The sequence below is a fragment of the Canis lupus genome, chromosome 1 (assembly GCF_003254725.2).
Source record: "Canis lupus dingo isolate Sandy chromosome 1, ASM325472v2, whole genome shotgun sequence".
Taxonomy (NCBI): domain Eukaryota; kingdom Metazoa; phylum Chordata; class Mammalia; order Carnivora; family Canidae; genus Canis; species Canis lupus.
Window position 1 is genome coordinate 96,741,306 of NC_064243.1, and position 18,583 is coordinate 96,759,888.

General features: G+C 58.8%; 1 long non-coding RNA gene across 1 annotated transcript; it reads left to right on the plus strand.

Moving 5' to 3' along the window:
* The first annotated feature begins 6,356 nt into the window (after positions 1 to 6,356).
* LOC112644856 (uncharacterized) lies at positions 6,357 to 17,199 on the plus strand. Its single transcript, XR_003126817.3, has 3 exons — positions 6,357 to 6,702; positions 14,459 to 14,562; positions 14,776 to 17,199. It is a non-coding gene; the product is annotated as an uncharacterized LOC112644856 (long non-coding RNA).
* The last annotated feature ends 1,384 nt before the right edge of the window (positions 17,200 to 18,583 follow it).

Here is an 18,583-nt window from a genome sequence, read left to right on the forward strand (position 1 = left end):
GCAGGCTACTGGCAGGACAATCTCTTCTCCGGGTTCTCGAGCTATCCCTACATCGGGCTGGGGGGCCTGCCGGCCTCAGCACAGCCTGGGAACAGCTCGTCCCCCTGGGTGCCCTGGGTGCCCCACCTGGCCCCAACTTTCATCAGGAATCACCCGCATACACCTGGGCTTCCTTTGCCCCCCACCCCATCAGCCCCTCTGTGCACTCAGATCACCTCCTTGGCCAGCCAGCAACCAGAACACTCCATGCATCCACGCTCCTGCCACTGGACTCCCTGTGACAATCTGGCCTGTGCCCCTCGAGGGCCCCTGGGTTGCGAGCTGCTGCCGGGCAGTTGTGGGGTGCTCCCTGGGGCCAGCTTCTGTCCTCGCCATGTTCTATCTGCAGCCCCACGGCAGCTTCCTGACACCTGGATGGCAATGTGAGGAGGGACAGGTCAGCAGCCAAGGCTCTGAGCAAGGAGTGCAGCCACGTGACCCACTTGTCACAGCGGAGGGATTGGGGCAAGAGGCGGGTCCCCTTGGGGGCTCAGGCACCCCTGTTCCTCTGCGGGGCCTTCCTTCCACTTTCCTATGGTGATGTGGGTCAGGGCTCACCAGGTTCTTTTCTAAGAATACTTGAGTTTTCAGATTTTCTTCCTGCTTATTTAGCAGGTTTTTGGTTAGTCAGCCCGCAGGAGTTTCTCAGTCAAATTTCAAAATGTCCACGTCTCACACAAGTGGTATGGATGGGGTTTGCAGTGTCTGTGTGTGAGTATATCATGCACATGTGTGCAAACACAACAGGCCAGGATAGCCACTCAGCGTGCATCTATGACAGCTCCCTGCACTCACACACGTGCAAGGCAGGAGAGATAGTGTGCTCTGGCCCCTGGGTCCCAGGGCCTGTCCCAGGCAGACCTCTTGTGAGCCCCGAGGAGGGTGTCATGTGGCTGTGCTGGTCAGTGAACCACGAGGCCTCCTTTCTGAGCACCCCAAATGATCAGACCATCATGGAGTTGACCTTTCTAGACACATCTCTGATCCCCTGTGTAATGTAGTGAAGTCAAAGCCTGCAAGGTTTTGCACCCTTGCACCCCCATGGAAGCCCTCTGACCCGAGCTGCTGCCCCAGCAGCCCTCCGCCCCACTCCAAACCAGAATCCCAGTGGGCTGGGCCCTGAGTCTGAGCTCACAGAGACTCTTAGCGATTCTTGGTGACACCGCCCGAGCACAGAGTCCCATTCTGGACCCAGAGGCAAAGGTCAGAATCATCCCCTGGGAAGCTGATGGAATCACAGACATGAGGGCCAGTGCTGTTTCTCGCTTGCCTCAAACCCGAGTGAGAGAAGACTTTGCCTGGGCCACGTGCCTAGGGGGGCCCCACTCTGGGGCCCACCCTTCCAGGATGGCACATCATTCCCCACATCAACACTCCTGGGCTGCCTCCTGGCCCATTCACAGGTGCCTTGGTGTGCATGACTGGAGACCCGCTTGGGGGTCAAGAGGCAGCTGTTTCCAGGGGTGTTTCCAGAGTTTGGACAGGCCCCTAAGGTCCCCCACGATAAGGGACCAAGCTGAGGTGAAAGGGCAGAGGTCAGACCCAAGGCAAGGATCTAGACAATGGTGTCATTGTCCAGCAGGATGACCAAGGGATCTGAGGAGCCCAGAAGCATCTTGGCGTCCAGGCCACGGTGAAGGCCACGTTTATGCCTCCTCCCAAATTTGCACAGTGGAGCCTTAGCTCCTCATGTGATACGTGGAGGGCAACCAACCAGAGGACCTTTGGGAGGTTAGTGGCCTCAGAAGAGGTCATGAGAGTGGGGCCCCATGATGGGATGAGTGTCCCTAGAGGAGGAGGGGCCATCAGAGCTCTCTCCGCTGCATGAGGACACAGTGAGAAGGTGGCCATCTGCAGGCCCCCCGCCCCGCCATTCGCAGCCCAGCAACTCCCCGAGTGCTCTGCAATGTCTCCACCATGGCTTCCTAGATGGCCGAGCGGTGCGGTAGCACCTCTCGTTTGCATGTTTGTGGACAACCCCAGCAGGGTCCTGCTGTAGTCTTCCAGAGCCCGGCCTCTGCTCAGGGAGGTGCGCCTGCTGCCGAGGCACCAGAAACAGTGTGAGACACCCAGTTGTCCCCATCCTCCGAGGAGTGAGGGCTGGAGGACACCCCATTGTGGCGTCTGCAGGGGACCACGCCCAGGCCCGGCCTCCAGTGGGGGCAGGACCCAAGGGAACTCTTTTGGGTTGACCTATGTCTCCCCTAAAAAGATATGTCCTAACCCCCAGGGACCCAAATTGCAGCCTTATTTCAAGACAGGGCCCTGACCCAATATGATTGGTGTCCTGACCAGAAGGCAAGAGTTGGGCTCAGAGGCAGACATGCCCACGGAAAGGTGATGTGAAGACACAGAGCACGTGACCCGAGTCTCAGCAGGAACCGTGAGGAGGCCCACCTCCGGTCAGAGCCAGCTCGCTGGGGTCCCAGCCGCCACATCGGGGCCTCTGCATGGGAGGCTCATGCTGGGAGGGACTCCCTGCTCCTTCTCCAGCTTCTCAGCACCCTCCCCGCGGAGGGAACCGGTCCATCTGTACCAAGCAGCACAGACGTGGGGCCTTCATCGTCTCCCAGGCCTGGAGGTGGGAAGTCCGAGGTCGGCCTGAGCAGGGCTGGTTTCCCCCATGCCCTCCCCTGGGCGTGCAGACGCTGTCCTCCCCTGTGTCCTCACCAGTCGTCCCTCCCTCTGCCCATCTGTGTCCTCATCTCCTCTCATAAGAACAATGGAATTGCATGAGGCTCCAGCCTACTGAGCTCAACTCATTACATCTGCAGTGATCCTGTCGCCAAACACAGTTGCATTCTGAGGTGTGGGGGGTTAGAACTCTAACCTATGAATTTAGAGGGGACACAACACAGCCCGTAACACCATCCACAACCTGCAATTTGAGGGTGACTTGTCTACCTATGTGCCAGCTCGCTATGTGTCCACATGTGAGACCCACAGGTGGTTCTGGGGAGATGCAGAAGCTCCTCCCCAGGTGATGCATGGGGGGGCAGAAGCCCAGCTCCTGCTGCCCTGGGCAAACCCTGTTTTTGACTTAAAGCAAAGTGTTGAGAAGTGTGAGAAATGCCCGTGTTCCTGGCAACTGAGGAAGGAAGAGAGGGAAAAGCAAAGGGAGTTGAGTGGTAGGACCAGAGGATCTCTATACAGGGGGCAGAGGAGGCCGGGCAGCCCTGAACCCCTTCTGCAGACTGGCCTCTGTGCAGTCTTACATCTGTCCTGAGGTACATCCTTTAATAATCAGCTGCTGATCTAGTGAGTGAGAGGTTTCCCTGAGCTCTGTGAGCCCCCCCAGCCCCCCTGTGAACCCACAGAGGAGGTCTTGGGAAACTCTGATCTGGAATCTGTGGGTCAGAAGCTCAGGTGACATCCTGGACTCGCGCTGGCCTCTGGGGTCAGGGAGGGGGTCTCCTGGGGCTGAGCCCTCGGCCTGCAGGATCTGACACTGTCTCCAGGTAGCTGGTGGCAGAGCTGAGCTGAGCTGCAGGACAGCCCACTGGCATCCGAGGACTGCTTGGTATGGAGAGAGACCGCCACACCCGGTGACCAGAGTGTCAGAAAGGAAAGCAAAGGAGGCTCATAGGGAAGAAGCCCTGGAAGGTCTGGGGTTTCCCCACACGTGGGCGGGAGGACAGACCCCCTGCCCAGCCTTACAGTCGGCCCTGACTCAGCGCTCTGTCCCCCTCCCACCCAACAGCTGGGCCGCTGGACCACAGATCACATGGGCAGGTTGGGCAGGCAAGGGTGTGTGTGCACCTGCCTGTCCCACTGAGTGAGGCCCCTGCCTGGACTGGGGTGGGCTTCGGAGGCCTCCCATGACACCCACCATGCTGGTTTCTGAGCCTTGAAGACCTCTGCTTCTCTCCTGGGGAATGGTGCATGGCTGCCCAAGCACCATTCCTGCCACCAAGGAGCTCAGAGGGGGACCATGCAGGTGGGAAGACACAGGGATAGAGCAGAGAAGGACCCTCGGATCTCAGAAGGGGTCTTGGGTCCCTCCCAGTATCGCCCACCGACTCCCTGCCAACCACCCCTGACTCCCCAGCTGCAGACGGGTGGCACTGGTCAGGTACCAGGGCAGCTGGGCAAGAAGTTGAGTGTCCCTAGAGCCCCAGGGCAGGTGGCATGGGCCTGCAGGCCTCAGTCTGGTGTGTCCAGGTATCACCCTAATGAAGGTCTTTGAAGTTTGAGGACTCGGGTTGAAGCAAAGAAACCAGTTTGTGCACGGCCCCGAATCTCAGAAGGCTGAGGCCCCAGTGTGCTGGGCTGCCCTGGGCTGCCTGGAGCCTTTTGTACGGAGCACCAGCCAGCGGGGTGAGCATCCCCGGGCCCCCGGCCCCGCACGATCTGTCTCCTCTCAGTCTCCTCGCTTCTGGAAGGCAACTTTATTGAGATCTACCTCAGGGACCGTGCAATTTACCTTTTTGAAGCATACAACGCCGTGGTTGGCAGTGTATTCACGGAGAAGCGAAACCTTCACTGCTATCGAATTTTGGACCATTTTCATCATCCCAGAGCAAAGCTCCATGTTCCCAGCCCCTCCCTCCCGTCTCTGCGCATCTGCCTGCTGTGGACATTGCCCACAAGTAGAATCATTTGACATTTGTCCCTTGGTGTCTGCTTCTCTGGCTCGCCGTGGGGTTTTCTCAATCCGACGTCGTGGGCTGTGTCAATGCCCCGTTGCGGGCCCTCCCCGCGCTCCCTGCAGGAGTGCAGCACACTTGGCTGCTCCGCTCCTGGGTGTGTGCTCCAGTCCATCGCGCTGCTGGGGACAGGCCCTGTGAGGCTGCAGGGAGCAGCTGGGCCCCGGCTCCGGCCCTGGCGTCACCTGGCATCAATTCTTCTTAAGCCCCACCTTCACTGTATGTCGCCCTGACCTCCTCTCCAGAGTAAACCCCGAGGTGCCCGAGCCCTTCCGTTCTCGGGACCCCACGACTCCCGTCTCCTCATTGGTACCTGCTGGAGGCATGAGGGCCAACGTGGACACCCCCTCCCCTGCCAGCTCCCCCTGGATGTCCTGTGGAGCCTATGGCAGGTGTCACACATGCAGACCCCATGCCGGCTGCAGGGAGGAGGTTCATATGTGGTGACAAAACCACACTAAAAGCCATCTAGTTCCCTCTGAGTTTAGATCGGCCTCATGTGCCTAGGAGGTGCTTGCGACTCAATTTTGAGGGTAAAGTTCATCCTCTTACATGACGAGGCCCACGAGGGAGGGCAGTCCCACTTGGCACTCGCTGGCAGGAGAAGACGGGGGGCAGACAGCCTGTGAGTCCCCCAGTGGGACCCTGGAGGGATCATCCCCTGCCCACCCATAGTCAGGTGTCAATAGCTGGGCACCAAGATGTGCTAGACACTCAGAGGGGTCATCTGGTGCCCCTGGGGACCCCCGATGGTCTCCATTTTAAAGGTGGGGGAGACTGAGGCAGAAGAGGGTAGTGGTGGATCCTGTGACTGCAGCCAGGTAGGGAGGACCTCCTCCCCCACATGACCGGCAGCTGCCATCAGAACATGTGTGCCCCCACTGGCTCCTTGGTCACTTCGTCCCCCTGTCCCCCTCTGGCCCAGCCTTGGCCACAGCTCTGCTGTCCCACCAAACCTGTCAGCGCAGCACTGTCACCCGGCAGCTGGGCCTGGACCTCTAAAGGCCTGTTTCTCCAACCAAACACACCTTCCGTACTCGATGACACCAGAGGGAGACGCGCCCCCCCCCCCCAGGGATGTTTGCTGCTGGGAAGTCCCGTGACCCGATTGCCGCCCCCCAGGGACCACAGAACATAAGCCTGAAGGGCCTTGGCTTTCCTGCATGGGGGCAGTGGCTGCTTCCACATCAGGGCCCCGGGACTGATCTCCTGGTGGGCCATGCGTGTGGCCAACGTGGATGGGACCTACAGGTGACAGAGCTTCCCAAACAGAGCCTGAGCATCTGGGGACGTAGGGAGGGCCTTGCAGGTGGCATGACTCTCGTGGCTGCTGTCAGTGCCTCACAGAGAGAAAGCAGAAGAGAGGACAGACCAGGTGCAGAAGCCACTGGGTGCTTTTTCTCCATTTGCAGAAGGTAAAGAGGAAACAGCTTCTGTTAGAAACGGGATTTCAAGGGATGCCTGGGTGGCTCAGTGGTTAAGCATTTGCCTTCGGCTCAGGTCATGATCCCCGGGTCCTGGGATCGAGTCCCACATTGGGCTCCCTGCAGGGAGCCTACTTCTCCCTCTGCCTGTGTCTCTGCCTCACACAGCTGGGGGTGGACGCAGAGCTGCTCACGTCCTTCCAGACACAGGGGGCGCCAGGGGGGCCCCGTCACCAAGGGCCCTGGACTCCAACCACAAAGCAAACCCAAACATGCCTGGGGTTGAGGGGTCACGTGTAAGTCCTGATAGAGCCTTGGCATCCAGAAGTCTGGGCGCCAGGCGCTCACACCACAGGAACGGGGCAAGGGCCCCAAGCTGGCTGCTGCGTCCCTTCGTGGAGGAGTGTTTCCATTTGTGGAAGTCAGGCCTCAGCCCAGAAGGCCCAAAGCCCACCCCCTCCCTCCCGGGGCGCCAGCTCTGAGGCAAGAGACCATCCCCTTCCTGGCTTCACTTCCTTCATCTCGCTTCCCCACCGTGAGCCACCGGCCTCCTGCCCTCTGGCCTCTGCTCCCCGACATCTGCATGACTCAAGGTAGGCTGTCCCAGGCGCCTCGCCGCCCAACCCTCCTGAGCCGGCGCCCGGCGGGGAGGCCTCCCGGGGAGCCCTCTGCAGGACACGGGGCGCAGGGAGGGGAGGCCTCCCGGGGAGCCCTCTGCAGGACATGGGGCTGCTGAGCGCCGGGACCCGGCCCTGCAACGGCCGCTGTGCCTCCTGCACTAGCTGAATTATGGACAGTGTGGACGAGGCTGTCAGACCCTGCGGGATGGAGCATGGGAGTCGCAGCAGTCCTGGCTGTGGGAGGGGAGGGAGCCCGGCCGGAGATGCCTTGTTCCCAAGAAACAGGGTGTCAGCCGACCGTGGGGAGTCGGACTCAGGGCGGGGAAAACAAACCGAGCTGGCTCGCATGCCAAAACAAACCGGCACCTCCCGCTCAGCCCTCTTGCCAAGGAATTCTGCAGAATTCACTCCCAGAGGTCTCACAGCTCCCACGAAGAGCCGGGGTGCCCTGAGCTCACCCAGTTCAGGCCTTGGAAGGAGGCTTCGGACCTCATGAGCCCAGGGGAGTCCTGGGGTCCCAGGCAACTCTGTGCACCCTGGCGATCTCCCAATTTACCTGCTCAAGGGGCCTCAGAGCAGCAGGAGAAACACCAAACTGAAGCCCAGGGAGTCCGGGCAAAGCTGGGGGCACACTGCCAGAGGGCTTACACGTGGTGCCCATAATACCTCTTCCCGGACAAGCTGCTGTCGGCTGACACTGGGGTCAGGGCCAAGCCTCAGGAACTTATTGGCTCAGCCATTCAGTGTCTGCCTTTGGCTCAGGGCATGATCATGGAGTCCCAGGATTGAGTCTCACATCGGGGTCCCTGCGTGGAGCCTCCTTCTCCCTCTGCCTGTGTGTCTGCCTCTCTCTATGTCTCTCATGAATAAATAAATAAAATCTTAAAAAAAAAAAAAAGAGCCCCGTGGTCTCTACACAGTCACCTGCCTAGAGGTGGAAATGTTAACACATTTTGCAGATTGGGAGACTGAGGTTTGGTGGGTGAGCAGCCTGCTGTCATCTTTCAGGAAACAATGGACAAGAAACTGGTGCCCAGGCCTCTCGGGGAGGGAGCACAGCCCACCCTCTGCAGGTCTTGGCTGTGGCCTACATGCTGCCAGGAGACCTGGCATTTCCCCCAACAGATTCTGAGACCTTTTGGCACAAACCAGTGGTTCTCAGAGTGCATGGCCCAGGCCTACAGCACGAGGAGAGATGGGTAAATCCCATGCTCAACCCCAAACTTACTGAATCCTGAGACCCCAGGGCAATGCCCAGCAGTCTGTATGGCCACAAGCCCTCCAGAGGCTGTGACACCCCTGCCCACCCCCCACCCCGCCCCAGGCAAGAAGGGCAGGAACCGGGAGGGAGAGTCAGCCTGTGGAGCATCCATGCAGCCCTGCACAGACCCCTTCCTGAGGCTCACGTGGGTACAGACAGGATGCGGGGGGCCCTGGGTCCACTGCAGGCCCCAGCAGGCTGGCACACCTGTGGCAGGTGAAAGAGAAAACCCAGCCTCCGCCCACAGCAGACCTGGCCTGGGGCTGGGTTCGGCGGACACCTGCCAGGGCCTGCAGGGGACAGAGGCCAGCATGAGGCCCCGGCTGGAGACTGGAGACGTTTACTCTCCTCTGTGCTGTGCAGTTCGCAGGGTGGAGCACGGACAGGCAGCCAGGCCCAGGGAGGTGCCCTTTCCAACTAGGTCGTTAGGTCAGCGTGAGCTTCAAACGGGGCCAGAATAGGATTCTAAGAATAGCCCACCGGAAGCTATGGGGTGGAGTGGTGGGAACGTTCCGGGCCCTCTGGGCTGGCTGCTTCCCATGCTGTCTCCAGCTGGGGGTGGGGGAAGCTGCGTGGACCCCCTGCGGGCTCAGTGAGATGCAGGAGTAGAGCGGGGGGGCAGGGGGTTTGATGGGGAGAGTGCTCAGAGCCCAGAAGATGAGAGCCACCTCGTTTATGTCCCCCAGAGACCCTGTTTGCTGGGTTTCAGTACCTCCTGGGTGCAGGAGCTGGCTCGCCACATATGTAACATGCATGTTCCTCATTTTGTTACCGAGATGTGTCATTTCCTGCCAGACCTTCCAGAGGCTCAAACCCAGAGTGCAGAGCATCAGCACTACCGCCGCCCCAAGGCCCTCTGAGTCACAGTCTGCATGCTCCCAGGGCCGGGTGTCCAGGAAAGCCTGGGAAGCGCTTGTCTGGGCTTCCAGAGACCTGCCCCAATGCCTGGGATGGGGCCAAGGGTCCCACAGGAGTCCTCCTGGGGTCAAGGTCTCAGCACACGGGGCTGCTGTAGGCGAAGACGCTTCCTGTAGCCAAGAATTGGTGGCACTTGCATAAGTGAGGCCAGGAAGTCACTGCTCGTGGACAGAGGACACTGAGGGTTGGGTCCAGACACCTCCTCCAGGCTCCAGTAGGTACATGGGCTGAGGCCAAGCAGTGCCGTGGTAGCCTGTCTCTTCTGGCTGGGACACTCGAAGTCACATGGAACAAGGGAACCCCCACAGCATCCATGTCCTCTGCACCCCCAGGCCAGGGACCCCCCCCCCAGGGAAGGAGACCCAGCCCCCAGGGGCTTCAAACCTACTGGGGACAGATGCACAAAGCAGGTAACGACAAAGCTGTACGGAAGCAGCAAAGGACGACCTGGGTGCGGGTTTTGCTGCCCACAGAGAAGGAGTGACCAGGGGAGCAGCCCGGTGAGGGTCTGGCCGGCCTGGAAACAGCCAGTCCACGTACCACGGTCAACGCTTCCGTTTCCCTAAATCCATCTTTCCCCTTCTTTGGATTGTTATCATGATCGACATATCATTTACACACAGCACAGAGCCCTCATGGTAAGGACGCCGCTGGATCTGTCCTGACAACTGTATACACTCGCGTCCCAGCCCCCATGTCAACACACAGAGATGTCCCTCCAGACTTTGATTTCACTGCCATAGGTCTCTCCTGCGTGTTCTGGACCTTCACGGGCGCGGGTGCAAGCGCTCCACATCCCGGCTCCAGGTTTGCGAGAACCCACCGAGACCAGGCCACCACGCGCTGTCCTCCTCTCTGGCTGGGACACCAGCGGGCCGATACAGCACACTTTGTTCTGAGACTGCTGGACATTTGGGTCATTTCTCGTCTGGGTAAAGCAGCTACGTGCAAGTCTTTTTTTCTTTCCAAAAATCGTTTGCACGATGCATTTAGGTAAAATTCACGCGACACAAAACCAGTCGTCTTAAAGTGGAGATTCCCACGCCGTTTGGTACCTTCCCGATGTCAAGCACCCAGCATCTCCAGGTGGGCCTATCGTCCCGCTCCCCCTGCCCCCGCCGCCCACCTGCAGCCCCGGCAACCTCCCGTCTGTGCGCTATGACCTCACCTGCTCTAGCGGGTCCACGTGAACGGAGTCACAGGACATGCAGCCCTGACTCTGGCTTCTTTCCCCGTGCACCGCACTTTCGAGGCTCATCCACGTCGTAGCAGGTGCCAGCGTGCCACCCATCCTTATGGCTGAACACTGTCCCACTGGGGTGGAGCACAACCGGTTTGTTCTGCAGACCCTTCTGTTCATGAATTTCTGGTCAGTACGTGTGCTAATCTCTCTCGAACGCATCAAGGAACGGGAGGCCTGGGTCACGGAGCCTTTGTAGGAGGTGTTCGGTTAGCCTTACTGGACACGACCAAACCGCTTTGCCCCAAGGCATGCTCAGTCCCTGGAGTCCTACACAGTTGGGAACATTAGCACCAGTTGGCTCCAGGGGTCGGGGTGAATGGACACCCCGCTCCACTGCCCAAGCATGCTTGGGGACAGCCAGGACAAGCTCCTGGGCCTCAGGAAAGCCTGCCCTTTGCAGAGCCCCTTGTAAAGGCCCTGCCCTGCCCCAGGCTCTCTCCCTGTCACCTCTGCCCCCCCCAAGAGAATGCTCCAGCCTGCCCCCCAGCAGAGGGGTCTGGGGTCTCACCCACTCCCTCAGGATGAATTCACAGACCCCACAGTGAGTTCAGACTTTACCAGGTAAAACTTAAAGCAGGCCCGTTCTGGGGCTCAGGAACACAAGCCTCCAGAGACCAAGGTTCACAAAGGCCTGGCCGTCTCTCCAGGTTTGCTGAATTGTTCTATGCTTTGTTATATTTTCTCATGGGAACTGAATGAGAACAAAGCCCAATGAACATGCACACAGACCATCCCACCACCCGGTCACCCTTGGGGGCCCTCTGTGGCCCATCGGAACCCAGCTCACCAAATCCCCAGGAGGCGTCTAGGCAGGGCTGGCCTGAGGTCTCACAGGGCAGGGTGTACACGCAACCCCTGGGTCTGCTGGAAGCCAGCAGGTGCTGGTCCTCGAGCTGGAGGACGCCTGGGGATGGCCCTGAAAATCTAAAAACCAGGCGCCTGGGTGACTCGGTTGAGTGTCTGCCTTTAGCTCAGGTTGTAATCCCGGGGTTGTGGGATCGAGTCCTGCATCAGGCTCCAGGCTCAGTGGGGGTCTGCTTCTCCCTCTCCCTCTGTCTCAAATAAATAAAATTTTTAAAAAAAGGAGGTACTTGGGCTCCAGCCCAGAGATGGGGAGTGAATTCAACGTGTGCTAAGGGCTTAGAATGGCCAACTCACCCCCTGGCTCTGGCCCTGGCGGATCCTAAGAGCGCCCTGCATTAACCCCTTCAGCCCCTGCACCACTGTCCTATATCATTGAGCCTTTAGCAGGAGGCCATTTGCAGGGAGAAGGGGATCCAAAGGTGCCCCCCAAGGCTGGACAGAAAGTCCTACTGCCCCATGCATTGCCCTGTTGTGTGTGTGGCTCTCTGCGCCCCCCCCCCCCCCACCACGGGCGGCGGAGACCTGGCACGCACGCAGACCCTGGGAGGTGCCCCATGGAGCAGGTTCCACAGAAGCAGCACCCCTCCCGTCCTGCAGGCTCCGGAAGGTACATGCGGCTGCCCCTTCCCAGTACAACTCCGACGGTCCAGTTCTCAGATTTCCTTTTCGGTAGAACATGTATTCCAGGGAAACAGACAAAGTACACAAGACCTTGTATAATGCAAGGTGTTCCCTGCACCAAGGGCCCTAATGTGAATAAACCCGCCGTCTCCGCTGTACTTCCACGGAGGGGAGGAGACAGCTCATGTAAATAGAGACCTGCCATGGGACTCAGCGTAGCCGCGCCCCGGGCACAGTTCTCCGCCAGGCCACAGCCCTTTATCAGCGACACCCGAGGAGGAACTAGTGGGTTGTGGGCAGCAAGCAAGCACCACAGGACATAGGGTGGTTTTCAAGGTCATTGACAGCGGGAGGCCCGTTTTCCACTGCCATCCTCATACCTCCCAGCACCTCCTTCGTGCAAACAACTCGAAGCCACAGCCAGCTCAGCAGGCGTCTGTGTGCCTGGGCCGCCTCTGCCCGGACTCTCCCTGTGAGCCGGGCACACGTTGGCATAACTGTAGTGATCAAAATGACCGGGAAGGGGTCTACACCCAAGACAGGTCTAGGGTGCAGCTTGTGTGGGGATGGGAGCTAGGCTGCTGCATGGACCCCAGGGGATGGGAGCAGAGCCCCATTGTGGAGACTGTGGTCACTGGACCCTGTGAGGGAGAAGCCCCAGGGCCATGGGCTCCAGGAAGGGCAGCCAGCGCCAATGTACTTCTAACTCTGTTGCACATACTTGACACGGGAGGCTCAACAGGCACCCATCTGCATCCACACGGAGACGGTGACAATCGTGATACTGCCGGCCGGCTGGCCCCTCTGCATTCCAGCTGGCTGGCCCCTGGGCCATCACCAAGTCCCCATGGTCTTCTCTGCAGCCCTGCTGCCCACAAGGAAGCAGATGCAGGGCTGGCCTGTTCTTCGACTTGCTCCCTTCCTGCACGCCACCCACCGGGGGCTCGGGCGGACCCGTTCTTCCTGTGTGGGCACCCGGCAGGCACAGCTTGGGCCAGGGAACCACACTCCCGGGGAGTGTGATGTACTGAGTGGTGGGTCCACCCATCATGAGAAAGGTCTGTCCTGGTGCTACTTTCCTCTGGATGCAGCCGCCCCAGAAGAGGGGGTAAGAGCCTCTGGCCCAGCCCCCAGACTTTCCCACCCTTGGCTCGCTGCTCCTTCAATCCAGGCTGAAGCTGGAATTCAAGGGGTTGAAGACAGCTTCCATTGCCTTGAACTGCGTCCTCCTGCCCCCCAAATCCATGTGGTTCTGGGTCTACTTTAACCAATAATGTGTGGCAGATGAGACAGGACATGATCAGCTTTCATAGAGCTCTGGTGATTGGGGGCATGGGGTCCTGTGTCTAAGGATGTTGGGATGCACAGCTGCCCTGGCCGATAAGCCAACCCCAGGACCCCTGGTGCCACATCAAGAGCTCTCATCCTCTCCCCTGGGGGACCTTGGGCTGCAGGCCTGGCCACATGGAAATGCCCTGAGTGCCTGAGGGGAACCAGCCCTCCAGGCAGCCATGTAGGACGGAGGTTCTCAAACTCACCACCGAGGACATTTGGGGCCGGGGATGTGGCAGGTGCTGCCCTGTGTACTGTGGGACTCTTGGCTGTGGTTCTCCAAGACAATCAAAGGTGTCTCCAGACCCTGCCAAGTATCTCCAGCGGACAAAGCTGCTTCTGCTTGAGAACCTGTGCCCTCGGATGTCCTGACTTCGCCAGCCAGCAGCTGCCTCTGATCCCACCCGAGCTTGAACACCAGGAGGGCCATAAGCCCTTCAAATGCAGGCTTGAGGAGACATGTGTCCTGTCTGCACCCAGACCCGTACCCACTTTGCCCACTTCATGTGTGTGGCCCTAGAGGGAGAGTCTCTCCCAGGGGCCCCTTCCCCCAGGGTTCAGCCTGGACCAACACAGGCCTCTCCCCTTCCCCTGCACCTCAGAGCCCTGACAAGGTTGCCGACGATGGAGAGGAAGGGCCCAGAAGCCTGTGCACCTGCTCAGGGGTCTGCGTGAGCAGGTCCCCGGCACCTGCTGCCCGTCCCTCGGCTGCCCCATGTCCCTGCTGACCCCCATGAGCTCGCTCCAGGATAGATGAGATGGAGCAGCGCGGGCCCTCCAACCGGTGCCAACCTCCCTCAGAAGGGGAGCCCGAGGAAAACGGGTGCAGGCGAGGCCCAGACTGTGCCGCTCAAATGTACAGCGGCAACGGCAACCCCCGACCCTCTCCCGGGAAGGGCAAGCTGTGAGGAAAGCCTCTTCCAGCCGTGAAGGACAAGACAAACCTGCTGGCCCACTGAGGGCTGTGACCTCTCAACAAATATTGGACACCACTTCCCTGCTTCGCAGTGGCCCGACGGCTCCTAAGGGAAAGTGTGTGCAAAGAAGGGGGTGGGGCCATGATGTGTCACTGACAAGATGGCCTTGTTGGGGAACATGGTTAAATCTGCCATCACCCCAGTGCCAGGGGCCTGGAGGCTGACAGATGCCCACATAGGGGACCGACGCGGTCGGGGGGTGCCAGATCCGAGGCGGAGTGGGCCTGGCCCCAGAACCCCAGCCCCGAGACCTGGTCCGGAGCGAGCCCCGAGGGTGGAGGACCCCGGCACACAGTGCGCTGTCGTCCCCAAGCTGCGGAGGTTGTCAGAATCCCAGCATTTTTCCAGAATGGAAACAAAGAAGCCGCAGCCTGCACGTCCCAGAAAACTTGCCAAGGGCCAGATGTCACAGCAGACGTCCCAACACAAAGTTGACCCTCCCCGGGGGTGCAAATCCTGGCTCCCAGCTTGGAGAATTATTAACTCTGTGTTTTTTGCTTTTGTTTTTTCAAGGCAGGGGTTTGCACTCAGCCTCCAGGAGCATCGAAGCACGGAGCCCAGAGCCTGCAGACTGCACTCTTCCAGGCCACGTGATAGACAAGAATGCAGTCCATGAGGTCAGAACCCATATCACTGGGCCCATAAAAGGGGGTAATAAGGTACCAGGAAGCTGTTCCCTGGGGAGGCTGGTGGCTGCAGTTTTGCTGAACCTGGGGCATGCGAGGAGGGGATGTTCAGGAAATGGATCATCAGGGGTTGTTTATGCCACGATGCTGCTCATGCAAGTGGGCAGCAAATCCCGCTCAGGTGGCTTCTTGTAAACCTTGCAGTGCGAGTGTAAACAGACTAGACGGGGAGTCCAGACTCTGGAGATGAGCAAGGACATCACCCTGCTGGCCGCCCTGCATTGCCTCTAGCCTCTCCGGGTGAGCCTCCCCTCCCACACCGAGGGTCGCCTCCACTTCTGCCTCCTGCCCGCCTCCCCACCCAGGTGCCCAACCACACCTGCTTGGGGTCTTGGGGCTCCCAGAGCCAGTCTTGCCACACAGATGGATACCTCACGATGGATCAGGGTAAAGGTATTACTTCTCTACCACCCAAGGCCCGGCTCAGCCTGCAGAGATGCAGTAGAGGCTGGTTTCACATCCGCACAACATCTGCAGCTGTTTCTCATCTGGGGGCTCAGCTGGGCCAGAGCGGCCAGGCCCCACCCCGCACCCCTCAGCCCCAGTCTGCACCCCCCACCCCAATCTCCTGGATGACTTCTCTTCACCCTCCAATCTTCTGCTCAGGTGCTGCTTCTTCCCAACACGGCCTCATGGCCCCTCCACTAAGGCGGGGAGTCGGGGCGACAGGGGCCTGCTGGGAACCGTAGGAACCTGCATCCGTGATGCTCCAGGAGACACGGCTCCCTCTCCATCTGCCCCACTGGTCCCCGCATTCCTCCCTCACAGCCCTGACCCTGCACCATAAGCCTCCCCAAGGCCGGGTGAGCTTGGAAGATGGGGATCCTGCCTCACGCCTGATCTTCTGGAGTCCCTGGGGGTGCTGTTCGCACAGTTGATGCCAAATAAACAGGCAACAAGGGGTAAATGCAGATAATAGAATGGCAACGATGGAAGATATCCTAGGTCAGTGGTTCTCAAACAAGGATGCAGCAGGAGCCGCCGGGGAGCTTGTGAAAAGGCAGATTCGTGTCTTGGGAGGTCCCACGTGGCCACAGGCTGCTGCTACGACCTAGCACCTCACCTTGACAGCCCCGCTCTGACGATGCTCCGCCCCTGGCCACACGTGTGACGGACACCAATGAGGAAGGCATGAGAGTTAAGGAAGCTTCCTAACATCCTTTCTGTCCGCCCGCCTCCCGTTTTGGGCGCAGTGGCTATGGTCAGCTCCAGAAAGCTCGGTCTCCTCATGCAGGACAAGGACCCTGCACACAGTCCAGCGTCCTGATGGCCCCCTTCACCATGGCAGCCACTTCTCATTGCTGTCCTCCGGGGGGGGCGGGTAGCGACAGCCTCCACCTACACTCACCGCCCTCACCTGGAGGAACCGAGATGGAAGCAGAGGCCCTGAGCCCCCCAGGATTCAAACTAGAGCCTGGATCAGCATCGTGTGTGACTCACAGGCTTCTGCTGGGTGCCGACTGCTTACAGGCCCCAGACCAGGATTAAGCCCTGGAGAGGGAGGGACAAGGTAAGAAACATGCTCAGAGAATATGAGCATCACCTGGGAAGGGAGGAAGCAAGACGCGACCAGGAAATTTCTGTTTGACTCCATAAAGAGGTGAAATAAAAGGACGCTTTGGACAGCCCAACGTCCAGCACCACCCGGACACCTCGAGAAACATCTGGGGTCGGCCCGGCAGTGGCTCAGCCCCTACCTGGTCCCCACCGGCCGCAGGGGTCTGATTCTTTTGCCGGCTTCTCAGAAGTGCATAGGCTTCACTCCAAGGTGCCTGTTCCACATAGGGATTTAATAAAAAAGTATTTTTTTCTTTAAGCCACGAAGGTGAATTTCCTATTTCTTGTCTGTTTGAGAATTCCTATATTCCATTTCTCTTGCTTTCCCCTCCTTTGAGGCACCTGCCATGGAGAGCTGATGGAGACGTCTCTGTTGTACGAGGCTGTTACCACAAGGGTGTCCAGCTTCCCTCTGGAGGTGGCCTCCTGGTGACTCGTCTGTCCACCTCTTCCCAAGAAACGGACATCGCAGGCAGGTTCACAGCCCGGGGTGCTTTTGTTCTATTCACCCGAGTCCCAACTTGACTGCACATTCCAATCTCCTGGGCAGGATTTTAAGTCTCCACAACCCAGGCCTTATGCTACGTGACTTAAACCCACGTCGATGGGTTTAGCATTCCTTCTGTACCTTCCCGAGTGGCCACCGCGTGCAGAAGGCCAGAAGCCACTGTTCTTACCCAGTGACAGTCACCATCCTACAAATGTGTGCATTGGGTCCCCACAGGGACAGGACTTGGGGACCCACATCACTGAGCAGGATCCCATCCCCTCGATGCACATGAGGCCAACAGATCCACACAGCATTTTCCAGCAGAGCACCAAAGCAGCATTTGTCTAAACCCAAACAGAATAGAAATCCCCTTTAGGATGCCTGGGTGGCTCAGGGGTTAAGCGTCTGCCTTTGGCTTAGGTCATGATCCCGGGGTCCTGGGATCGAGTTCCGCATAGGGCTCCCTGCATGGAGCCTGCTTCTCCCTCTGCCTATGTCTCTGCCTCTCTCTGTATGTCTGTCATGAATAAATAAATTAATTTAAAAAAAAAGAATATAAATCCCCTTTAAAGGATAAGAAAATTGATCATGGATCTCCTGCCTTGACTTAATTATTCTCATTGTAATATGGCTTAAATATGTGACAACGTAAAATCAAGCATAAATGTTTTGTGCCTTACGGCTTTTATGTAACTATAAAGCCAAATAATTTTCACATCAAGTACTATAAAAACTGCAGACCCAATAAAATACGACAGGTCCCATTACGTTAATGTGACAGGCAATGTTGTTTTGCAGAAACTAATTTGCCAATATTGGGTTGAGAGCCGGACGCTGTCGCCTCGGGCCCTGTTTTATGGATCATGTCTTAGGGTTTTCATTTCAATAAAACAGATGCGGGGAGCGCCTGTCCCACGGCGACACTGTTCCAGGAGATGAGGAACTGCAAGGCCTGGTCTGGTGTCCGGATGGCCCAGGCCCGCTTGTCTTTCAGGCCATCAGTCAACAACCGAGGCAACATCCTTGATTCCTCTCTGCCTTGTTGAACCCCGGGTGAGTGTGACAGAGCTCTCTCTCCAAATTGCATGTGCCCTCTGTCCCTCTGGCTGGACCACCACCCCGTCTGCCAACCAGTCTCCTACCTCCCCCGGGACTGCCCACCCCCTGCTGTCCAACTGCTCCTGAGCCAATAAACCAAAGTCCACGTGCCCTGGCCCCGCACAGGGCTCCCGCTGAATGTCTAGCACAATCCACTCTCCTGTCTGCTGCCCACCCCGCTCTGCATGTCACCGCCTCCACGTGGGCTCTGCTCCCCTTGGCTGACACCCCACAGCCCTGGCCTCCTCTCTGCATCTCAGGACTCCCCACGCCCTGGCCTCTTGCGGGCCCGGTCCCCGTGCAGACTCCGTCAGCTCCAAGCTGCCTCCGAGGTGGGAGCTCCGGGCAGATCGGGGGCAGATCCCAGCCCCCGGCACCCTCCACGATTTCCCATCTTTGTTTGCTTGGAGGATTAGCTTTGGTAAGGCAAGCTGCTATAACAGATAAAGCCCTCAAATCCCGTGGCTCAGCAAGCTATGATTAAAGTTTACTTTGCACTCGTGTAAAATCAAACAGGATTGTTGTGATGGGCAGGCAGGGGAACCCCTGCAAGGCGTGACTTCGAGGGGCCGGCCCCTCACATCCTCACCATGCACCAGGGAGGCGGAAGCAGACACAGCATGGACCCCCCTCCATGGTACAGCAGGCCCCTGAGAGCATGCCTGCACCACATGCCCCCTGTGAGGAGCCACTACGGGTCCCCTTGGCCTTCAGGCCATCCCTCAGTGGGAGCAACGCCGCAGCCAACATGCAAGCAGGATCCAGGCTTCACAGTGCACGTGCACATGATGGACGTCTAGGTCATCC